This window comes from Sturnira hondurensis, unplaced genomic scaffold, assembly GCF_014824575.4.
Source record: "Sturnira hondurensis isolate 20B ecotype Veracruz unplaced genomic scaffold, ASM1482457v3 Scaffold0017338, whole genome shotgun sequence".
Lineage (NCBI taxonomy): Eukaryota > Metazoa > Chordata > Mammalia > Chiroptera > Phyllostomidae > Sturnira > Sturnira hondurensis.
Genome location: NW_028089969.1, coordinates 1,261,611 through 1,285,628, shown reverse-complemented (window position 1 = coordinate 1,285,628; position 24,018 = coordinate 1,261,611). Strand labels below are relative to the sequence as shown.

At 39.4% G+C, this 24,018-nt stretch overlaps 1 pseudogene; it reads right to left on the bottom strand.

The window, feature by feature from the left end:
• Positions 1 to 1,346: 1,346 nt before the first annotated feature.
• LOC119001980 (exosome complex component RRP43-like) overlaps positions 1,347 to 24,018 on the bottom strand; it is a 33,255-nt pseudogene continuing 10,583 nt past the window's right edge.

Here is a 24,018-nt window from a genome sequence, read left to right as displayed (position 1 = left end):
TGCCCAGTTTAGGTAATAGGGAAAACTGTGCCACTGGACCCTACAGGACAGCTACTGCATTAGGCCATACTACCAAGACATGGAGTCAAAGCAGCTCCATTTAATACATAGAAACAAATACAGGGAGGCTGCCAAAATGAGAAGACAAAGAAACATGGCTCAAATGAAAGAACAGATCAAATCTCCAGACAAAGAAATAAACAAATTAGAAATAAGCAATCTATTGGATGCAGAGTTCAAAACACTGGTTACAAGGATTCTTAAAGAACTTAGTGAGGACCTCAAGTGCATAAAAAAAGATCCAGTCAGAGATGAGGATACACTAATTGATACAAAAAACAATTTACAGGGAAACAATAGTAGAGTCAGTGAAGCTAAGAATCAAACCAATGATTTAGAAAATAAGGAACTAAAAGACAACCAATCAGAAGAAGAATAAAACAGAATCCAAAAAATGAGGATCATAAAATAGCCTCTAGGACAACTCAAGTGTTCCAACATTTTCATCATAGGGGTACCAGAAGCAGAAGAGAAAGACTGAGAAATTGGAAGTCTATTTGAATAAATAATGAAAGAAAACTTCCCTAATTAGTTGAAGAAAATAGACATTAAAGTCCAGAATTCAGAGTCCCTAAGAAGATGGATGCAGAGGCCCACTCCAAGACACATCGTAATTAAAATGCCAAAGGTTAAAGATAAAGAGAGAATCTAAAAAGCAGCAAGAGGAAAGCAGTTAGTTTCCTTCAGGGGAGTTCCCATTAGACTGTCAGCTGATTTCTCAAAGTAACTTCGCAGGCTAAAAGGGAGTGGCAAGACATTTTCAAAGTCATGAAAAGCAGAGGAACTACAGCCAAGATTGCTCTACCCAGCAAAGCTATTATTTAGAACTGAAGGGCATATAAAGAGCTTCCTAAGAAGAAAAAGCTAAAGAAGCTCATCTTCACCAAACTATTGTTATATGAAATGTTAAAGGGACTTATTTAAGAAAAAGAAGAAGATCAAAACAGTGAACAGTAAAATGGCAAAAAAATACTTATCTATCAACAATTGAATCTAAAAGATGGAAGGGTGTGGAGGGAGTGGGTGAAGAGGTGAGGAAGTTAAGAAGTATAAGTAGGCAGTTACTGAATAGCAATGGGGATAAAAAGTACAGTATAGGAAATGGAGTAGCCAAGGAACTTACACACATGACCCATGGACACGAAGAATGGTATGTGGATTGCCTGAGGGAGTTGGAGGTGTGGGTGGAGTGGGGCAAAAAGGGAAAAATGGGGACAACTGTAATGGCATAATCAAGAAAACATGATTAAAAAATAAATTAAATCTGTGTAATGAATGAACAATTATCACTCACTCTCAAAATATACAGAAATTTTATTAGCAGCCTGTAAAAGATAAAAATTAGTAAAAAAAAAATTCCAACAAGTCCAAAGTCTTTTAAATCACATATTTTTGTTAATTAAACCATTACTTTTGCTTTAAAGGATCCCCAAAACCACTAGGGAGCATTAATACTGTATTTTTCACAACTCCAGGTTTTGGATTCTTTGTTTTAAAAAAGTCATTACATACTTCTTGGAACTGTGGTTTTTTAAAAGTCATTCCTATCTATTTTGGCAAGCTCTATGAAAATATTAGCCTTCTGTGCAACACCACTTTAACAAAAGCTCATTTCAGAGCTTAGTAAGGGAGAGTGAAAGATCCAATAGAGTGCAAAGCAAATTAATATGAAAGTATTATTTAAAAATAAGCATTAGAAGTTACCTTTAGTTGATGAGAATTATGTTTCCATACTTCCCCTTCTTTGTTTTATATGCTATACCTCTACATTTTCCACCAATCTGGCTAAACAGAGCAGTGAGGAGCCCCTGGCTGCAAGGCATAAAACTTTCCACATTCGCTCAATACTGATGTTAGACTCACCTCCAACAGTGGCAATAAAAATAATCCTTACTCTCAGTGAATACACTGCAAAAGCCATCATTCAGTTATTGTTGTGGTTGGTAGTCTCAGTTTTGCCTTTAGATCTGGATCTGTAGCCAGAAGCCCACTGTGTACTACCTTTGTTAACATTTTCTCTCTCCCCATGAGGCCAGACCATCTATTTTGTACCCTTACAATCTATCTCACAGCCAGGTTCCTCACAATCTCAGAATACATTTCTCTACTTCAGGGCACTCTGCTATTCTACTCCCCCTTCTACGAGCTAGCCAGGGGTAGAAGGGAGGGAAAAGGGTGGGAGCGAGGACTCTGACCATGGGTAGTTCCAGGGTCTCATGATAAAGGCTGATCTAGAAGGGCCAGGAGGAAATCATAACCTCTTACTTGTACAGTGTTCCTTTCACAGAATCTCAGGAGACTGGGTCACAACAGTGGTGCTAATAATGTACTAGTTGTGGTGACTCTCGGTCACCTCAAGCACATGACAATTTCAGGGCTCTGAGTTCCTGATAGTCCACGTGTGTGGACTCACATGGCCTATATGTGCTGGATCCTGCCTGCTTCAACAGCACATGAGGGCAGCAGTGCTGGCAACAGGTGTCATTTACCCTAGTCCCCTACCTCAGGTAACCAGAGTGATGAACTCAGCCCCTCTGAAGCCTCCATGCCCCGTCATCTTTCTCTGAGGGCCTGCATGACCTTTGCTATTCAAGTGCAACAGGACCTCCCAATTGATGTCCTCTCTTGCCTGCAATGAATAAATATGATGATGTCTTGCTTTACCTGGTCGATCTAAAGTCTTGAGGATAAGCTTATTTCTCAGCCATGGGCACTTTGCCTGTACCACCCTCCCCTCCTTCACTGCCAACCCAACCTGGCTGTAGGGTATGGAATGCAGGGTGGGGTCAACATTGAAAGAGATCACATTCTAAGAGTGCAATAATTGTAAGCTAAAGGGCAGGGAAAGATGGTTGAAGGTGGTTTTTCTACCTTTATGCTTAAAATTCCAAACAGTGCCTTTACCATAACCAGAAAAATGAACCTTCATTTGCATCTTCCTGCACTCTCTGAGTTGTCCTGATGGCCACATCAGCAAAGCACAGAAACAACTTGGAGAGAGTCCACAAAAGCCAGTGTTCATGGCAATGGGCAGACTGGACTCCTGAGCGATGAGGCAGCAATGTCACAGAAATGGTCCCAGGTGCTACAGAGGCAAGGTCTTCATTGTGTCAGCACAAACAGGTGCCAGAGCTATGGCATTGGGAGTCATGACCACATGAGCTACTTCTCAAAATGGGAGTTGTGACATTAGCCAGAATGGTGACTTGATAAGAAAGAACAGAAAGAGAAGCACTTCCGCCAAGATGGAGGCATAGGTGGAAACACTGTGCCTTCTCCCACAACCAAGTTTGAATACAACAAAGGTTTGGAGAAACAAAGACACAACCAAACGACAGAAAATTGAATTATACGGAAGTCCGACTACATCTAACCGTTCAACGGGGACGGTAAGAGGGGCGGAGCCAGCAGCGAACTGGGTCGGGCAGGACAGGGCCCCCGACCCAGGCGCGCAGGCAGACGGGAACCAGTTGGGGTGCGGGGCAGACCGCGGGTGCATATTCGCGCACAGTAAGACAGACCACGCAAGCCCCAGGGGGCGAGGGCTGATGGCGGTGGCACACTCGCGTGCAGTGGGACGAAACGCGTGGGCCCGGTGACGGCAGCAACTGCGGCACCAGTGAGGGCCGTGGCGGCAGGCGGCAGATAGGACGCCATAGTCCCTCTTTGACTCCGCCCCCACATACAGCGTCACAACCCAGCGACTTAGTTGCCCTGCAAGACCAGTGAGAGCCATTGTCCCTCTTTGACCCCGCCCCCACCTACAATGTCACAACCCAGTGACTGAGTTGCCCTGTTCTAGTGAACACTTTAGGGCTCTGATCCTGCTATGGAACAGGCACGAACAACCCGAAAGATGGCACAAGAAGAACTCAAAGTCCCAGAGCCAATAACTCTAAGCGACCGAGAAATTGCCAGCCTCTCAGAAGCACAATTCAGGACACTATTTATCAGGATGCTCACAGAACTGGTTGATTATAGTCACAAATTAGAGGAACAAAGTTACAAATTAGAGGAACGTGTGAGGGCTGGACTGATTGAAATGAAGGGAGATGCACAGGAAACCAATAGTGATGGAAAGGAAACGGGGACTCAAATCAATGGAATGGACCAGAAGGAAGAACAAAACATCCCACCAGAAAGGAATGAAGAAATGAGAATTCAAAAAAATGAGGAGAGGCTTAGGAACCTCCAGGACATCTTTAAACGTTCCAACATCCGAATTATAGGGGTACCAGAAGGGGGAAAGAAACAGCCACGAGTGGAAAACGTATTTGAACAAATAATAAAGGAGAACTTCCCCAGTCTGGCAAAGGAAATAGACTTCCAGGAAATCCAGGAAGCTCAGAGAGTGCCAAAGAAGTTGGACCCAAGAAGGAACACACCAAGGCACATCATAATTACATTAGCCAAGACCAAAATGAAGGAGAGAATCCTAGAAGCAGCAAGGGATAAGGGGACAGTCACCTACAAAGGAGTACCCATCAGACTGTCAGCGGATTTCTCAAAAGAGACCTTACAGGCAAGAAGGGGCTGGAAAGAAGTATTCCAAGTCATGAAATCCAAAGACCTACAGCCAAGATTGCTTTATCCAGCAAAACTTTCATTTAGAATGGAAGGACAGATAAAGTGCTTCTCAGATAAGGTCAAGTTCAAGGAGTTCATCATCACCAAGCCCTTATTATATGAAATGCTAAAGGGACTTATATAAGAAAAAGAAGATGAAAAATATGAACAGTGAAAGGACAGCAAACACACAGTTATTAACAACCACACCTAAAACAAAAGCAAACCAAGAAGACAGCTAGATCAGGAGTGGAACCATAGAAATGAAGAACACATGGAGGGTTAGAAACAGGGGGGTGGGAGGGGGAGAAGGCACAGAAAATAGCATAGATGGTAGGCAGAAAATAGATAGGGGGGAGGGCGAGAATAGTGGGGGAAATATAGAATCCAAAGAACTTGAGACAAGTGGTTATAAACTAAGGGGGGGAGAATGGTGGGGGAGGGTGTGGGTGGAGGGGATTGAAGGGGGGGAATAGAACAACTGTAATGGTATAATCAATAAAATATATTTAAAAAAAATAAAGAAGGACACATTTAAAGCTAAAAAAAAAAAAAAAAAAGAAAGAACAGAAAGAGTTGGTGCCTGGACTCCACAAAGAATCTTTACAAGCACTGTTGAGCAGTAAATAAACATGGAAGTTTCTCTTCTCTATCCATTATGCTAAATTTTTACCAATGAATTCATATAATCACATGGGCCTATGAATTTTGTAATACTTACTTAAAACAAATTGTGTATATAATTGTGTCAAAAGAAGTTGTGTACATTTGTCTAGGACAGTGCACATCCTAGGGGCAGTTCTGGTTTTTCATGGCAAATTTCTATTTTCAGGCAAAAGTGACTCAGTCACACAGAGTACAGTGCTAATGGGAAGTGAATTAATACAGCTTCTCTAGAAGCAATTTTGGCAACATGCATCAAAATGTTCTTTTACTATGATTTGTAATACTGAAAAGTTGGAAACAATCTGAATTTCTAACAATAGAGCACAGAGGGAATAAATTGTAATGAGACGTTTAAATGTAACTATTAAGATGATATTGAAGCCTGAAGATCAGCTACAGTATTTTTTCAATTAAAATTTAGTGAATTTACTTTTTTGCCATGATTGTCAGCATAAAGTATTGTGATTTCCAGCAAGTGGTTGTCTTGAATATTTCCCACTGGCATCTCCAGGCATTCAATATACTCATTCTGCCCTCTGCCAGCATAGACTCCCACTGCAGCACCCTGCCTGGACCAAGAATCTATGTCATTCAGCAAAAATGTATGAAGGATGTACTTGGGGCTGGGAACTGTGCTGGGTGGGAGTTGTAAAGATGAACTCAAAGACTTGACAATCTAGGAGAGGAGATGAACAAGCAGAAAATTATAATAAAGTGATAGGTGCTACAAGGTAACATTTGTATCATTCACAACTATGGAGGGAAATGTAACTAATTTTTAAGGTATAGGAAAGAATTCTCAGAAGAAACAATGTCTAAACCAAGACCTGAAGGATGAGTGGAGTAGCCAGGTGATGGGAAGAGGGAACTCATTCAGGGGCTCAGATTTCAGACAACAAAGGTGTCATAGGTACCACACTGTGCTGTCATTGCCCACTGAACTTTACTGAGCATTGCAAAATTGTGTTTGCCACACTGTAAACATCTTAAAGAAATAATCTGTTCCTGTTTTAGTCTTTAAAAACTATTTATTTACTGTTATGATTTATTTCTTTAAATGAATTAAGATATGAAGATTTCCTTAAGGGTGATAAAAAAAGTCTGAAAATAACGGTGCTTGCAAAACATTTTTAATGTATTTTATGCCAATGAATTATTCACATTAAAATGATAAACTTTGTGTATTTTACCATAGTTAAAAATAACTAATACCAAAAAAGAAAAAAATGACTAAAAGAAAAATATCTAGAATGAATAAATATTAACATTGTCATATTTTATGTAAATTTTTAAAGTAAATATTACTAATTTAAAAAGTGAAACCAAAATCTTAATTTCAACTGGGACCCTAAGAAAATATATGGAAATGATTCTCACATTCCAAAGTAAGACCATTTGAACACATGAGAAGGCCATCAATAAGAAGGATCAAAGGTAGTTACCTTTATCCTGGCTGCTGTGGCTCAGCTGGTTGGAGCATAGTCCCATACACTGAAAGGTCACATTTTGATTCCTGATCAGGACACATGCCTAGGTTCCAGGCTCGAGAGAGTCTCCAGTCAGGGTGTATACAATGATATTTTTCTCTCTCATCAATGCTTCTCTTTTTTCTCTCTCCGTACCACCCCTTCTCTCTAAAATCAATAAGCATGTCCTCAGGTAAGAATTTTTAAAAAGTAGTTAGATTTTACTTGGAAAGAACAGCTCAGATAGTGAGCTAGTATAATATTCTGACGATGCCAAGAAGATTAATATCCCAGAGGACTGTGTTTTGACAAAAAGTAAAAGTCCTAGAGCAAGACAATGAATGTGTATTTAGTTCATTGCAACTAAAAGCTGGCTACATACTTTTGATTCTCTTGACTGATGGGTATTAAGAAGATCAATATTAATGGTTCAATAGCCATATAACAAGTTCTGAAAACTGATTATTCAGTCTATACCACATTGGGCATGACATCAATTATTGGGGGCTACTATTTAGTTAAATTTCTAATAGTCTACCCTTATCTGCCATCATCCATCTGATTTTTGTAAGGGTCAGTCAGGTAAATTGATGGGACCCCACCCTCCCTCCTTTTAGTCTCTTATGGTGGTACTAATCTCTGCAATTCCTCCTAGGAGTGCTTCTGATTTTTATTTTGGCTTGGTTGAAGGTAGTTTCAGTGACTTATTCCTCTTCTCTTATTCTACATGTCAGGAAATCATTTTAAGTATTCTGCAAACTATACATGTAAGAACTGGCAAAAAAAAAAACCCAATGGGCAGGTCCATGGACCCACTGAGCTAATTGCAGGGTATACTTATATTAGAACTACATTTATCATCTACCCTTCATAAGTCCAACTCTAACTGGAGAAACATAATGATATTTCATGTCCTGTGGTATCTGTGTCAACCCAGATTCTCTACCCATTTCCTTAAGCACCATTATCCTGATATATGCCTGCCACTTCCTTTGGGGAAGTAAGTACTGGGTAATATTTATAATTTATACTTTTAGTGATGTTGTGGAGTCCTTCATCAAGGAGAAATGGTAGACTTCCCTTCAATCAATGTGTTTTTAGGTCTGTAAATTGATTTAGCTTTTTAAATTGAATGAGCAATTGTGATTTTCCATTGCTATGGTTAATTTCAAACTTCAGCTTTCCAACATTCAATTTTTTTTGTTTTTAAAACTATCCAAGTCAATTTACACCCTACTTAACTATCATGCCACTCACTCCCTAGAACAGAGCACCATGATCTGTCACCATCATCTCAGAACTTTGTAGGTTAAGTTACTCTATCATTCTGGCCTTGCTTCCCATTACAGTAATTTCATGCTCCTTGTGTAATAGCCTTCCCTCTGCTATTTCAGAATCCTATCATCCCCACTGATACTGCACAGACCATTGGCAACATCTCTCACTAGTCAGCACTGGTCTAAAAATGGCGTATCCTACTAAGCTCCTCAAAGATATTCATACCACCCTCACTAGCACAATCCTTATGCTTCCTGAAGGGAGTTGCCACTGAGTTCTCCCAAGGAACGTAGGCAGGTAGGTAGTGAGTTCTCTGCATGCACATAGTGGATCCATTCTAAAACATAACATCCCTGAGTTTTTCTAGTACTCCACAGAGGAAATTCACTGTAGGTCATAATCCTGTCCACACTTTAAGAAACTATCCCAGGAGTGGATTATAAGTGGATTCAGGTGCCCTCACTGAGACTCCTAAATAATCAAAGTATGTTCTTACATCAATAAATTATCCTCTATCCATCCTATTATTTGCATCTTCCTCCATCTAACACCTTAAGATTTATAATTGCCCATTTTTTCTGCTTCCCATTTGTCCTTATTATCCAGATCTTAACCATTCTTTTGATTGTATACCCTTTCTTTCTGGAGTATGAACTGTTTCCCCTACTGAAGCTGTGCTGAGAGTAGACCTTAATTGTGAGTCAAGAAGTAATGAGTGGTGGCAGGGGTAAATCTTGAGAAGTAGAAGCATTATTTGGGGATACTTCTTCAGGTGAGGTCTTTAGTGAGTCTAACAAGAATGAGGAGTGTGAATGTGATGCCTGGAGAGTCCAAAAGAACCTGAAGTTGTAAGACTATCAAGCTAGTCTACCTAAATATTTCTCATATTTCTAATTTTGTTGACAGTATCTCTATGGCTGTGCACTTATTCTCCTTGGCATCTCTGGGGTTTTTTTTCTGGCTTTATTTTATTTTATTTTTAAAATTTTACATTTCAATTACTATTTACATTAAATATCATTTTGAATTGGTTTCAGGTGTACAGTGTATTGGTTAGATAATCATATACTTTACAAATTATTCCCAATATTCTCAATATTTCAAGTATTCTCCTGACATCATACATACTTATTACAATATTACTGATAATATTCGCTATGCTGGACTTTATATCCCTGTGCCTATTTTATAGCTACCAATTTGTACTTATCTCTTCACCTTTTTAAAAAAATCAAGCACATGCTCGTTGATTTTAGAGAGGGGAAAGAAGGGGAAGGGAAGGGGGGAGGGGAGGGAGAGGGAGAGAGGGAGAGAAATGTTAATGTGAGAAAGAAACACCCATCAGTTGCCTGGTATGAGTCTTGACCTGGGACCAAAACCACAACCCAGGTATGTGTCTTGAGTGGAATTTGAACCCACGACCTTTTGCTTTATGGGATGATGTTCCTGCTAAACAGAGCCACACCACCCAGGGCTCTGTTTACTCTTTCATGCAGTCCTCCAAACCCTCTTCACTCTGGCAACCATCAGTCTGTTCTCTGTGTCTATGAATGTATTGCAATTTTCTTTGTTCACTTTGATATTGTTGTTGTTGTTGCTCTTTAGACTCCAGACTATATAATCCAGGTTCCCAGACTCTGTCTGTATAAAGTTTCATTCAAAAGGGAGGGAAAAATAGTCTACAGAAGCTTTAAAAATACTTTCAATCTTTATTATTTATTTTCAGAAATCCTCTGTAGACATTGTTCCTTCTTCTCAGGCTACCAAATTCATAAACATACTTTTTATTCTATCTTATTGAGTAATTATCCTACCACTATGCTTCTCTTTCACTGAATTTTTCTTTCCATTACCTATTCCTATGTGTCAATGACTTAATACATTTAAAAGATGTCACCAAGACTTTTGGCCACTGCAGGCCATGCCAAACTACTCTAGGGAGTCTAGAAGATCTAGGGTCATTTTTTAATTTTTCAAATTTCAAATGCACTTTATGAAATGTTTTACATTTTTATTTTAATATACTTTATCACTCTATTACAGTTGTTCCAATTTTCCCCCTTGTCCTCCTCCCCCTTGAATCCCCCATTTCCTCTGGCAATTCCCACCCCTTAGTTCATGTCCATGGGTCATACATATAAATTCTCTGGCTACTCCATTTCCTACACTATTCTGCACCTTCTCCTGTCTATTTTGTACCTACAAAGGTGTACTTCTTAATTCCTGTACCTTTGCCCTCATTATTTTTGCCCTTCCCACTCCCAGCTGATAACCCTCCAAATGATCTCCATATCTACGATTCTGTTTCTATTCTGCATGTTTGCTTAATCTGTTTTTTATATTTAATTATTGATTGTTGTGAATTTACTGCCATTTTAATGTTAATTGTTTAGATCTTTTTCATAAATAAGTCCCTTTAATATCTCATATAGTAATGCTTGGTGATGATGAACTCCTTTAACTTTACCTTGTCTGGGAAGCACTTTATCTGCCCTTTAATTCTAAATGATAACTTTGCTGGACAGAGTAATTCAGGTTGTAGATCCTTGATTTTCATCACTTTGAATACTTCTTGCCAGTCCCTTCTAGCCTGCAAAGTTACTTTTTGAGAATTCAGCTGATAGTCTTATGGGAACTCCCCTGTAAGTAACTATTTGCTTTTCTCTTGCTGCTTTTAAGATTTTATCTTTATCTTTCACCTCTGGCATTTTAATTGTGATGTATCTTGAAGTGGTCATCTTTGCATCCATCTTGTTTGGGACCCTGTGCTTCCTGCACTTGGAAAGTTAGGAAAGTTTTCTTTTAGGAAAGTTTTCACCAAATTAGGAAAGTTTTCTTTTAATACTTATTCAAATAAGGTTTTAATTTCTTGCTCTTTCTCTTATCCTTCCCGCACCCCTAAAATTCGAATGTTTGTAAGTTTGAAATTTTTCAGAGGCTTCTTAGCTTGTCCTTGTTCTTTGAATTTTTTTTTCTTGCTGTTTTAATTGAATGTGTTTTTCTTCCTTAGTTCCAAATCATTGATTTGACTCTTGGCTTCATCCTCTCCACTGTTGGTTCCCTATACATTTTTCTTTATTTCACTTAGTGTAGCCTTCATTTCTGCCTGGATCCTTTTTATGTTGTTGAAGTACCCAATGAGTTTCTCGAGCATCCTAATAATCAGTGTTTTGAACTCTGCATCTTATAGATTGCTTATTCCATTTTGTTTGTTTGTTTTTCTGGAGTTTTGTTCTGTTCTTTAATTTGGGCCATATTTCTTTGTCTCTTCATTTTGGCAGCCTCCCTGTGTTTGTTTCTATGTATTAGATAGAGCTGCTTTAACTCCATGTCTTAGTAGAAAAGTGCACTAGTAAGTTGGATGGGGGGAGAACCTTAGGTAATCTCCAGGGAAGGGCCAGCCATGTGAACCAGGTTGATGGTTCACATGGAAATCTAACAACCAAGGAGTTAAACAAACATTCATCCAGACAGGTAGGGGGCCAAGATGGACAGCCAGCAGGCAGAGAATACCTGTGGCAAGATGATGGACCATGGTGGAAGTGAAGGAAACCAGCACTCAAATCAATGATTTGGAGTATAAGGAAGAAATACACATCCAACTGGAACAGAATGAAGAAATACAAATTCAAAGAAATGAGGATAGGCTTCTGAACCTCTGAGGCAACCTTAAGCACTCCAGCAACCGAATTATAGGGCTGCCAGAAGGAGAAGAGGAAGATAAGAAAACAAAAACTTATATGACAAATGATAAAGAAAAAATTTTCCAATCTGGAGAGGGAAATGGACTTCCAGGAAGTCCAGGAAGCCCACAGAGCACCAAAGAAATTGGGCCCAATGAGAAACACACCAAGGCACATCTTATTTACACTACCCAAGATTAAACATTCAGAGAGAATCTTAAAAGCAGCAAGAGAAAAGAAGACAGTTACCTACAAAGGAGCGCCCATAAGACAATTAGCTGACTTCTCAAAATAAATCTTGCAGGCAAGAAGGGACTGGAAAGAAGTATTCAAAGTCATGAAAGGCAAGGACCTACATCCAAGATTACTCTATCCAGCAAAGCTATCATTTAGAATGGGAGGGCAGATAAAGTACTTCCCAGATAAAAGGTCAAGTTAAAGGAGTTCATCATCACCAATCCCTTATTATATGAATAGTTAAATGGACTTATCTAAGAAATAGAAGATCAAAAACTATGAACAAAATATGACAACAAATTCATAACTATTAACCACTGAACCTAAGAAATAAAAACAAAAACTAAGCAAACAACTGGAATAGTAACAGAATCACAGAAATGGAGATCACATACATGGAGGGTTATCAGTGGGGAAGGGCAGGGGTGAATGAGAGGGAAAATGTACAGGAAATAAGAAGCATAATTGGTAGTTACAAAGTAGACTGGGGTTGAGTGTTTAAGAATAGTATAGGAAATAGAGAAGCCAAAAACCTTATGTGTACAACCCATGGACATGAACTAAGGGGTGGGGGGGATGCTGGAAGGTGGGGATGTGCAGGGTGAAGGGGTGATAGAGGGGAAAATTTGGGACAACTCTAATAGCATAATCGATAAAGTATACTTAAGATTTTTTAAATTTTTAAATATTTAAAAAGTAAAGGGATGGAAAATATTTATGCAAATGAAAAGAAAAAATAGCTGAGGTAGCAATACTTATATCTGACAAAATAGACTATAAAATCAAGACTATAGTAAGAGACAAAGAAGGACATTACAAAAATGATAAAGATAATGATCTAACTAAGGATATAACCCAAGCAAACATTTATGAATCAAACCTAAGAGCACCTAAATATGTGAAGCAAACTGTGGTGGACATATGAGGACAGATCAACAGAAACACAGTCATAGTCAGAGATTTTAACACCCTTTTGCCATCGATGGATAGATCAACAAGGAGACAGAAAATCAACAAGGAGACAGCAGCCTTAGATCAAATGAATTTAATTGATATCTTCAGAGCATTTCACCCCAAAGCAACAGAATATACATCCTTTTCAAGTGTACATGGAACATTTTCTAGAATAGACCACATGTTAGAACACAGAAAAAGTCTCAGTAAGTTGGACACCTGGCCAAGTTGGAGGCGTAGTTCGATATGCTTTCCTTTCTCATCCAACCAAAGAAAGGACAGCAACAAATTTAAAAACAGAAATCAACCAGAATTGTCAGAAAATCAAACTGTATGGAAGTCTGACAACCAAGGAGTTAAGAAACATTCATCCACACTGGTAGGAGGGGTGGAGAGGACAGATGAGAGGGTCCCCTACTGGGAGGGCCGGGTGGTGGCTGACAAACCAGGCTGTTCCACATTTGCAAGCAAATGAGCTGAGGAACAACTAGGGAGCAAGATAGACCATGCAACCCAGGGTTCCAGCTTGGGCAACTAAAGCCTCAAAACATCTGGCTGTAAAAACCTGTGAGGTTGTGATGGTGGGAGAAATTCCTAGTCTCACAGGAGAGTCCATTGGAGAAGGCTGTGGACTCTCTCTGGGATCCTAGAATATACACAAGCCTACCTAATTGGGAATCAGCACCTGAAAGGGCACAATGCACTTGTGAGAAGCAAGGGAAGTGTCAGAAAGTGGGGCAAGAACCCATCAAGTGGCACTGTTCCCTCTCTGACACATCCCCCATATATGGCACCATAGCACAGTGAGTGGGTTGCCCCACCCCAGCAAATATCTATGGCTTCACCCCTAACAACATAACAGGTGCACTGAGACAAAGAAATATGCCAAATATTAAAGAACAGATCAAATCCCCAGAAAAACAACTAAGTGACAAGAAGATAGACAACCTACCTGATACAGAGTTCAAAATACTGGTAACCAGGGTGCTCACAGAATTAACTGAGCTCATTCACAAAACGAAGAAAGAAATGAAGGCTATACAAAGTAAAATAAAAGAAAATGTACAGGGAACCAACAGTGAAGAGAAGGAAACAAGGACTCAAATCAATGATCTGGAACAAATGGAAGAAATAACATTCAGCTGGAACAGTACGAACTAACAAGAATTTAAAAAAATGAAGAGAGGCTGAGGAACCTCTGGGACAACTTTAAACATTCCAACATCCATATCACAGGGGTGCCAGAAGGAGAAGAAGAACAAAGAAGTAAAAACTTATTTGAAAAAATAATGAAGGAATATTTCTCCAATCTGGTGAGGGAACTAGACGTGCAAGTCCAGGAAGCCCAGAGAGTCCCAAAGAAGTTGGATCTAAGAAGGAACATACCAAGACACATCATAATTAAGTGACCCAAAATTAAAGATAATGAGAGAATCTTGAAAGCAGCAAGAGAAAAAGAGACATTTGCCTGCAAAGGACTTCTTGTAAGACTATCAGCTGATTTCTCAAAATAAATCTTGCAGGCAAGAAAGGGATAGAAAAAAGTATTCAAAGGGGCATGAAAGACTAGGACCTATATCCAAGATTACACACTCTAGCAAAGCTATTATTTAGAATGGAAGGAAGGGCAGATAACGTGCTTCCCAAATAAGGTCAAGTTAAAGGACTTCATTATCACCAGAAAAGTTAAAGGGACTTATCTAAGAAATAAAAGATCAAAAACTATGAACAATAAAATTACAATAAACTCACAACTATCAACAACTGAACCTGAAAAAAAAACTAAGAAAACAACTAGAATAGGAACAGAATCACAGAAATGGAGATCACATGGAGGGTTATCAGTGAGGATGGGAGGGGCAGAAGAGGGGGGAAGGTATAGGGAATAAGAAGCATAATAGGTAGGCACAAAATAGACAAGGGCAAGTTGAGAATAGTGTAGGAAATAGAGAAGCCAAAGAACTTATATGTACAACCCATAGATATGAACTAAGGGGGGAGGGAATACGGGAGAGTGAGAGGTGCAGGGTGGAGGAGGATAAAGGGGAGGAAAAATTGGGACAAATGTGATAGCATAGTCAATAAAATATATTTTTAAAAAAAGAAACAGTGGGAAAACCAAAAAGAGAGGTGGGACCCAAAAGCAAAAAGGAAAGACCCACTAGGTGCTAATCAATGTGCATATTGCAAACAGGAAGGCCATTGGAGAAATAACTGCCTGGAACACAAAAAGAAAAATAAAAAGGATAGAGACCCTCACTGAGAAATGTTAAAAATGAAGGATGAATCTGATGAGGAGGAGGAGGCCCAGGGACTTTCCTAAATATCTCAGGACCAATTAATTACTGTTTACTCACAGGAGTCCTGGTTACCATTGACAGTGGGAAACAAGCTAATTGACTTCCTCATAATTAAGGGAGCTACATAGTGCAAAATACAAACCTATCCAAGTTAATTTCAGCTGCAATAACAGTTACTGAAGTGACCAATTACAAAAGCAAACATTCCTTCAACCTCTACAATGCCAGCTTGGGGATTGAAGGCTTACACATAGTTTTCTCTGTGTAACAGCCTGTACCTTTCCATTGTTAGAACAAGATTTACTTTGTAAATCGCATGCACAAATACCTTTTTCTCCTGAGAAGCAGCAATTATGTGTGTAAGTCCCACTGAAACATGCTCTCCAGCTCCAGGTGCTCCTGACTTGCCAAGGAGGACCTAGAGTTAAATTTGTCCCACCCAAGATCTATGAGCAGGTTAACTGGGCTAATGCAACCAGAGGTGGGGCAGTTAACATCCAACTCGTAAAAATTAATCTATGCCTCCCTGGCTGGTATGACTCAGTGGTTTGAATGCTGGCCTGCAAACAGAAAGGTCACCAGTTTGATCTCAGTCAGGGCACATGCCTGGGTTACAGGCCAAATCCCCAGATGGGGCATATGAGAGGCAACCAATCAATGTACCTTCCATCCACTGATGTTTCTCTCCCTCCTCTTTCTGTCTCCCTTCCCCTCTCTCTAAAAACAAATTAATGAAATGTTTAAAAAAATTAATCACAATGAGGGGCACAGAACCCACGGGGTGGGATGGGGTGTGTTTTAGTGGGTGGGGGGCGGTTAGGCTGCTTAAAAAAGATTTAGGGGGAATTCAACCAGAATTGTAGAAATCCTTAAAATCAGGATCAATTTCACCATGCCAGTCTCTGTATAACACTCCCATTTTGCCAGTCAAAAAAACCTCATTCTGATGAATATTGACTTATACAGGATCTTTGGGCCATTGGTGACATTGTCCAGGACATTCATCCTATGGTGCCCAACCCTTATAGTTTGTTGTCCATGATGCCTGGAGATAACAAATGGCTTTCAGTCTTAGATTTGAAGGATGCTTTTTTCTGCATACCAATAGATAAACAGGCTCAACTGTTATTTGTCTTTTAATGGCAGGACTCAGAAACTAAAGCCACACTCTAATAGTGTTAGACTATGTTGCCATAGGATTTAACCATATTGGGGGAAATGTTAGCAAAAGATTTAAGGGATATTCAATAAAATTGAAAATTTTTTATGAAATATAGATGACTTACTAATAGCTGGCAATACTTAGCAAGACTGTTTGTTCAACACCATCACAGTTGTGAATCATGTATTTGGTAAAAAGAGGATATAAAGTATCTCCTCATCTGGCCCAGATTTGCAAACAGGAAGCGGGCATACCTAAGATTCCAAATGAAACAGGTCACTAGGATCTCGATGGCTGCTCAAAAGCAAGCCAATCACTACAATAAACATCCCAGAGAAGAGGAGGCAGTGTCACTGATTTTTTTAGGGATTACAGAGTGTTGCCAAAGTAGGACTCCAAATTTTAGACTTATAGCAAACCATTTTATAATTCTTTGAAAGAACTAGATTCTGAACTCTTTGAATGGATGTGAGACATCAGGCAGCATTTGACATCTTGAAGGAAAAACTAGTTTTGGCTCCCACACTAAGGTTGCCCAGTTTACATGAAAATTATACATCCATAAAGGCAAGGAACTGGACTTGGGGTACTAGCCCAAACTCTGGAAAATACTCCTCAATTCATAGCCTATCTTTTATGTTATAAAATATGAAGTTTTAAATTGTGAAACAGTTCAAGTATACAGAAAAGCATCAACTCTCCAGGTTTGCCAAATCTTAATATCAGTCATTGATATGCCCCAATATATTTATGATAAAAAATAATACAGATAGAGTCTAATGGCCCTGATTTCTTTATTTTTAAGTATTTATATTGATTATGCTATTACACTTCTCACAGTTTTTCCTCCTTTATCCCCCCTCCACCCTGCCACCCGAACCCTCCAGCATTACCTTCCTCCCACTTAGTTAATGTCCATGGGTTGTACATATAAGTTGAGTCCACTGTTTCCTATACCATTTTTATCTCTCCCCATCTATTTTACACCTACAAATTATGCTCCTTCTTCCCTGTACCTTCCCCCCATACCTCCCTTCCCCCTCCCCACTGAACTCCCTCTGTGTGATGTCCATTTCTCTGAGTCTGCTTCGGTTTTAGTTGTTTGCTTAGTTTTTGTTTTTGTTGTTTTTCTTTTCTTTTAGGTTCATTTGTTGATAGTTGTGAGTTTGTTGTCATTTTACTACTCATATTTTTTTATCTTCTTTTTCTTAGATTAGTCCATTTAACATTTCACATAATAATGGGTTGGTGGTGATGAACTCCTTGAACTTGACCTTATCTGGGAAGTACTTTATCTGCCCTCCCATTCTAAGTGAAAGCTTTGCTGGATAGAGTAGTCTTGGATGTAGTTCCTTGCCTTTAATGACTTGGAATACTTCTTTCCAGTCCCTTTTTTCCTGCAAGGTTTTTTTTGAGAAATCAGCTGATAGCCTTATGGGCACTCCTTTGTAGGTAGTTCTCTCCTTTCCTCTTGCTTCTTTTACAATTCTCTCTTAATCTTGCATCTTGAGCAATTTAATGATGATGTTCCTTGGTGTATTCTTCTTTCGGTCCAACTTCTTTGGGACTCTCTGGGCTTCTTGGACTTCCTGAAAGTCTATTTCCTTGCCAGATTGGGGAAGTTTCTTTTATTATTTATTCAAATAAGTTTTCAATTTCTTATTCTTCTCCTTTGGGCAAGAATAAGTTGACTGTTATTTGAATATTATTCTGATATTATCTGAATCTTATAATTCAGATATTAGAATGTTTCAGGTTGCCCCAGAGGTTTTTAAGAATCTCTTCATTTTTTGAATTCTTGTTTCTTCATTCTGTCACTGTTGGATGTTTATTTTCTCCTTTGATTCCAAATAGTTGCTTTGAGTCCTGGTTTCCTTCCTGTCACTGTTGGTTCCCTGAATATTTTGCTTTATTTAATTTGGGGTATCTTTGTTTTTTCATTTTTCAACCAAGCTCAATCAGATCTGTGAGCATTTTGCTTACCAGGCCTTTGAATTTTCCATCAGGTAGGTTGGCTATCTCCTCCTTGCTTAGCTTTCTTTCTGAGGTTTTGCTCTGTCCTCTCATGTGGGCCATATTTCTTTGTCTTGGCACACCTGATAAGTTGTAAGGGGGCAGGGTCTTAGGTATTCACCCAGGAAGGGTAGCCCTCTTTGCTGAGCTGTGGGGGATGGGCCAGCAAGGGAACAATGCAGCTCGCCTGCTCTCCTCTAATGCACTTTCCAACCAACTCTCAAGTGAGGCTGGGAGTTTCTCCCAGAGCAGCAACCTCTGTAGTCCACAGTCAACTCTGAGCTTCAGCTTCCCCTTAAGTCAGCCCCACCCACAAGGTCCATCACCCCACCTTAGTTTTTCTGAGCCAGTCCAAGCAGTCCTCTGCCTTTTTGGTCTTGTTGTTCTGGTTTACTTTTTCTTTAATTACTTAGTTGTTGGAGTTCCATGCAATTTGATTTTCTGGATCTCCTGCTTGTTTATTGATTTTAGATTTGTTGTTATCCTCCTTTTGGTTGTGTGAGGAAGCGAAGGGTTTCTATCTATGCCTCCATCTTGGCTGAAACTCCTTCATGGCCTATCTTTTAAAGAAACTAGATCACATGACGGAAGGATGACCAGGCCTCCAGGCAATAGCAGCTACCTGTGGCATATTACAAAAAGTAGAGAAATTCACTCTTGGGCAGATTACTATGGTATTTGTACCATAGTAGTTATGGTGCAGAAAGGAGGATGGAATAGAAAGGAGGGTGCTGGCTGACAGCAGGGTGCATAGGAAAATATCAAGCCATTTCATTAGACAACCTCAATGTCACCTTACAAACCACCACTATCTTAAATCTGGGCACCCTACTCCCACACTCAAAAATAAGCTCATACCTCCACATTATAGCTTAGAAGTCATTGACAAAGTTTATTACAGTAGACAGGATCTATTGGACCAGCCAGTGACAGAATCTGACTGGGAATTATATACACATGGGAATGGTTTCAATGAGAATTGTCAACGACAAGCTGGGCATGTGGTAGTCACCACAGAAAAGGTAATAGATGCCCAGGCCTTTGCCATAGGAACCTTGGCACAAAGAATGTTAACCCTTGTACTAGCTCTGTGTCCTCATCATAGCCCAAACCCACGGGCAATATGAAAAGGACAAAGGCACATACATTGGGAAGTAATAACATCAAACATGCAAAAGAGATTTTTAAATTCTTAGAGGCAGAGAATCTACCAAACCAGATTGTCATACTGGACTGCCCAGGATACTAGACAGTTCCTGAACAAGCCAGAAACCAAACTGCTAACAAAGCAGCAAGACAAGACACTTTGAGGGCTGCTACTTCTTGGAGGTCTAATTCCCCATCTGAAATTGTCAGAATTTAAACGCCTTTACACAGAACAAGATGAGGAATGAGCCCATGAATAAGGATTCTCTAACAATGACCCTAACTCTATATGGAGGATCAACTGCATGATATGACCTTACTCCTTGAAGCTCTAGTATATCCCATTCTCTTCTACATGAGAAGACCCAGTATGGAAGGGATGCTTTAATGGACCTCATTAGACTACATTTGAAGAGCCCTAATTTACAAAGGACCATTCAGAAGATTACCCAAGCCTTTCAGATATGTGCCAAAAACAATCCTAGAAAGAATATGCTCCAACAGGAAAGGTAATACAATATAAACGGATATGCCCATTTGAGGATTGGCAGGTTGACTTTACAAGGATTTGTGAAACCATAGAAAACTTTAAATTTTTATTAATTTTGTAGACACTTTCTATGCATGAGTAGATGTGTACCCACTAGAACTGAGAAGGCAACTGAAGTGGCAAAACTTCTATTCAAAGAAATAATATCTATGTTTGGACTTCCTTACAGCATTCAAAGGGACAATGGACTATCATTCACTTCAGAAATCTTCCAGAAGATAGAACAGGCACTGCAGATTTAGTGGAAACTACATGCATCTTGGAGACCTCAATCTATGAGGAATACTGAGAAAATGAATCACACTACAAAAAAATACCTTGGAGAAAATATGCCAGAAAACATTTGAAATGGAACCAGACACTCCCTATTGCCACGCTCTGGATCCGGTTAGCACCCAGAAGAGAATTTAAATTCAGCCCTATTGACATAGTTTATGAGAGACCCTTCCAAGCTTCCGTTTTAGAAACATCCCCTTTAGATTTAGAACATGAATCATACATCAAACAATATGTACAACATCTAGGGAAAACACTAATGACTTTGCACAAGTTTGCTTGTTGCAGGTCCATCTACCCATCTGATGAGTCCTTACACCTCTTCCAGCTGAGAGACTGAATCTTACTAAAGACCTGGAAAGCTCAAGGCCCTGAACAGCAGTTAGCTAAATAGAGGGTCTGTATGATGTCCTGCTGACAACACACTTTTTTCTAAAGCTCATGGAAATCCACCTTGGATCCACCACACACAGATAAAGCAGGCCCCACCTGAGGAGGATTCAGATCATACTTCTGCTGTTGATGCTGCAAGGGAAAGCTGGACCTGGATCCCTTGAGAGAGAGATTTAAAATTCCTCTTTTGGAAATGTACAGTGTCTCCCACAGCTAAGTGACAATGTTACTTTTTATTTTATTCTGCATTTCCCAGACAGTAGCTTCTTTGCCAAATTTACTCTGCCATTGGTGTGCCACCCAAAATCCTGTTCAGAGTTAGATCATGAGGATTCTGTAGTCTCTCCAGTTTCTGACTTTTCACTAAACACTTGACTGCCTACATAATAGGTCCCATTTTGTAAGCCCATCTGGAACACCATCTCTTAAAACATGAACAGTCTACCAGCTTTGCTTGTTCAACAGTGCCATCCTCTAAACACTACACATAACACCCTCCAAAAACAGCAATCATTCTCCTTTGCCTAAAGGCTTTTTTCCTGAAATCAAGGAAGACACAAACAAATGGAAACATATACCGTGTTCATGGATTGGAAGAATTAACATGATCAAAATGTCCATACTACCCAAAGCAGTTTACAGAGTCAATGCAATACCTATTAAAGTACCAATGGCATAGTTCACAGACATAGAACAAACACTTCAAAAATTTATATGGAACCATAAAAGAGCCCGAATAGCAGCTGCAATGTTAAGAAAGAAGAACAAAGTAGGAGGGATCACAATACTTGATATCAAACTGTATTACAAGGCCACTGTAATCAAAACAGCCTGGTACTGGCATAAAAACAGGCACATAGACCAATGGAACAGAATAGAGAACTCGGAAATAAACCCAACTCTCTACAGTCAATCAATATTTGACAAAGGGGGCAGTAACATAAAATGGGGTAAATTTAGCCTCTTCAACAAATGGTGTTGGGAGAACTGGACAGCTACATGCAAAAAAATGAAACTCGAGTACCAACTTACACCATACACCAAAATAAACTCAAGGTGGATAGAAGACTTAAATATAAGCCATGACACCATTAAAGTCCTGGAGGAGAACATTGGCAGGAAAATATCAGATATTTCATGCAGCAACATTTTTACTGATATGTCCCCTAGAGCAAGGAATATAAAGGAAAGAATAAACAAATGGGATCTCATCAAAATAAAAAGCTTCTGCACAGCTAAAGAAAACAGCATGAAAATAAAAAGACAACCAACTCTATGGGAAAACATATTTGCCAATGATACCTCAGACAAAGGTTTAATCTCCAAAATATACAAAGAACTCACACGACTTCACTCTAAGAAGACAACTAACCCAATTAAAAAATGGGGAAAGGACTTGAACAGACACTTCTGCAAGGAGGACATACAGAGGATCCAGAGACACATGAAGAGATGCTCAATATCGCTTGCTATCAGAGAGATGCAAATTAAAACCACAATGAGATACCACTTTACACCAGTCAGAATGGCTATCATAAACAAAGAAACAAACAACAACTGCTGGAGAGGTTGTGGGGAAAAGGGTCTCTGGTCCACTGTTGGTGGGATTGCAGACTGGTACAACCATTATGGAAAACAGTATGGAATTGTCTCAGAAACCTAAAATTGGACTTGCCTCTTGACCCAGCAATTCCACTGCTAGGATTATATCCTAAGAACCCTAAAACACCAATCCCAAAAAACCTATGCACCCCAATGTTCATAGCAGCACAATTTACAATAGCCAAGAGTTGGAAGCAACCTAGGCGCCTGTCAGTAAATGAATGGATCAAAAAGCTATGGTACATATACACAATGGAATTTTATGCGGCAGAAAGAAAGAAGGAGCTCCTACCTTTTGCAACATCATGGATGGAACTGGAAAGCATTATGCTGAGTGAAATAAGCCAGGTGTTGAAGGACAAATACCATATGATCTCACCTTTATCAGGAAGCTAAACAACAAAACAAACAAGCAAGCAAAATATAACCAAAGACACTGAAATAGAGAACAGGCTGACAGTGACCAGAGGGAAGAGGGGAGGGAATTTCAGGGGAAATAGGGGAGGGATTTAGAGGAACATATATAAAGGATACATGGACAACAACTGAGAAGGGTGGAAATGGGAGGGAGAGGCGAGCACGGGGGTGGGATGGGATGGGAGTAATAGAAAACTGTACTTGAAAAATAATTAAATAAAAAAATTGGAAAAAAATAAATAAAGGCTTTTTTCCATTCTTAACTTCCCCTTCCTTCATTGGATTGTAAGAATCTCTGGACCTGGGGATATGACCTTTGACAGCAGGAAATAACTAGAGAAGATGAGACATCCATTTATTTACCCTTGTAAGACTATAAGGGCCCAGAGTTTTGAAGGGGGGAGTTGTTACCTGAAACAAATGGTCAGAGTCCCCCACATTGGCCAAAATGGCAGCAGGAAGAGGTTCTTATATTTAGTGCACCAAAAGCTAGAAAGATGAATGGATAGGGGGAAAACAAAACAAAACAACATCCTCTCTGTATCTCTGGAAGAACCACAGGCTGAGGCAGAAAGAGGAGATACTCTGACACAAGAGTCCACCATTCTTCCAGATTGTGGGCACCTGAATAAAACCTCTTTCCTTTTACACCAGCACCACCCTCATGAGTTTGGCTTTTGTAGTGGCAAGCAGTTGAACCTCCATTTTGTTCGGCTGCAGTAACTTCAGGCAACTGCACATTTTTTAAAGATGTTGACAAAGCTAACACTTTTCCTTAATATCAGGAACAAGACAAGGGTGTCTGCTTTTACCACTCTTATTCGACGTAGTGCTGGAAGTTCTAGCCAAAGTGATCAAACAACAAAAAGAAATAAAAGGCATCTAAATTGGGTAGGAGGAAGTAAAGCTGTCATTTTTTGCAGATGACATGACAGTGTACATGGAAAACCGTATAGTCTCCACCAAAAAACTACTTGATGGAATAAGTGTATTTGGCAAAATAGTGAGATACAAAGTCAATATTTTGAAATCAAGGGCATTTTTGTACACCAACAATGAAATATTGAAAACAGAAACTAGGGGGGAAATCCCATTTCCTATAGCAACAAGAAAAATAAAGTACCTAGGAATAAATTTAATGGAGGACATAAAAGACCTATACTTGGAACACTATAGAACACTGAAGAAAGAAATCAAGGAAGATTCAAAAATATGGAAGCATATACTGTGTTCATGGGGTAAGAGAATT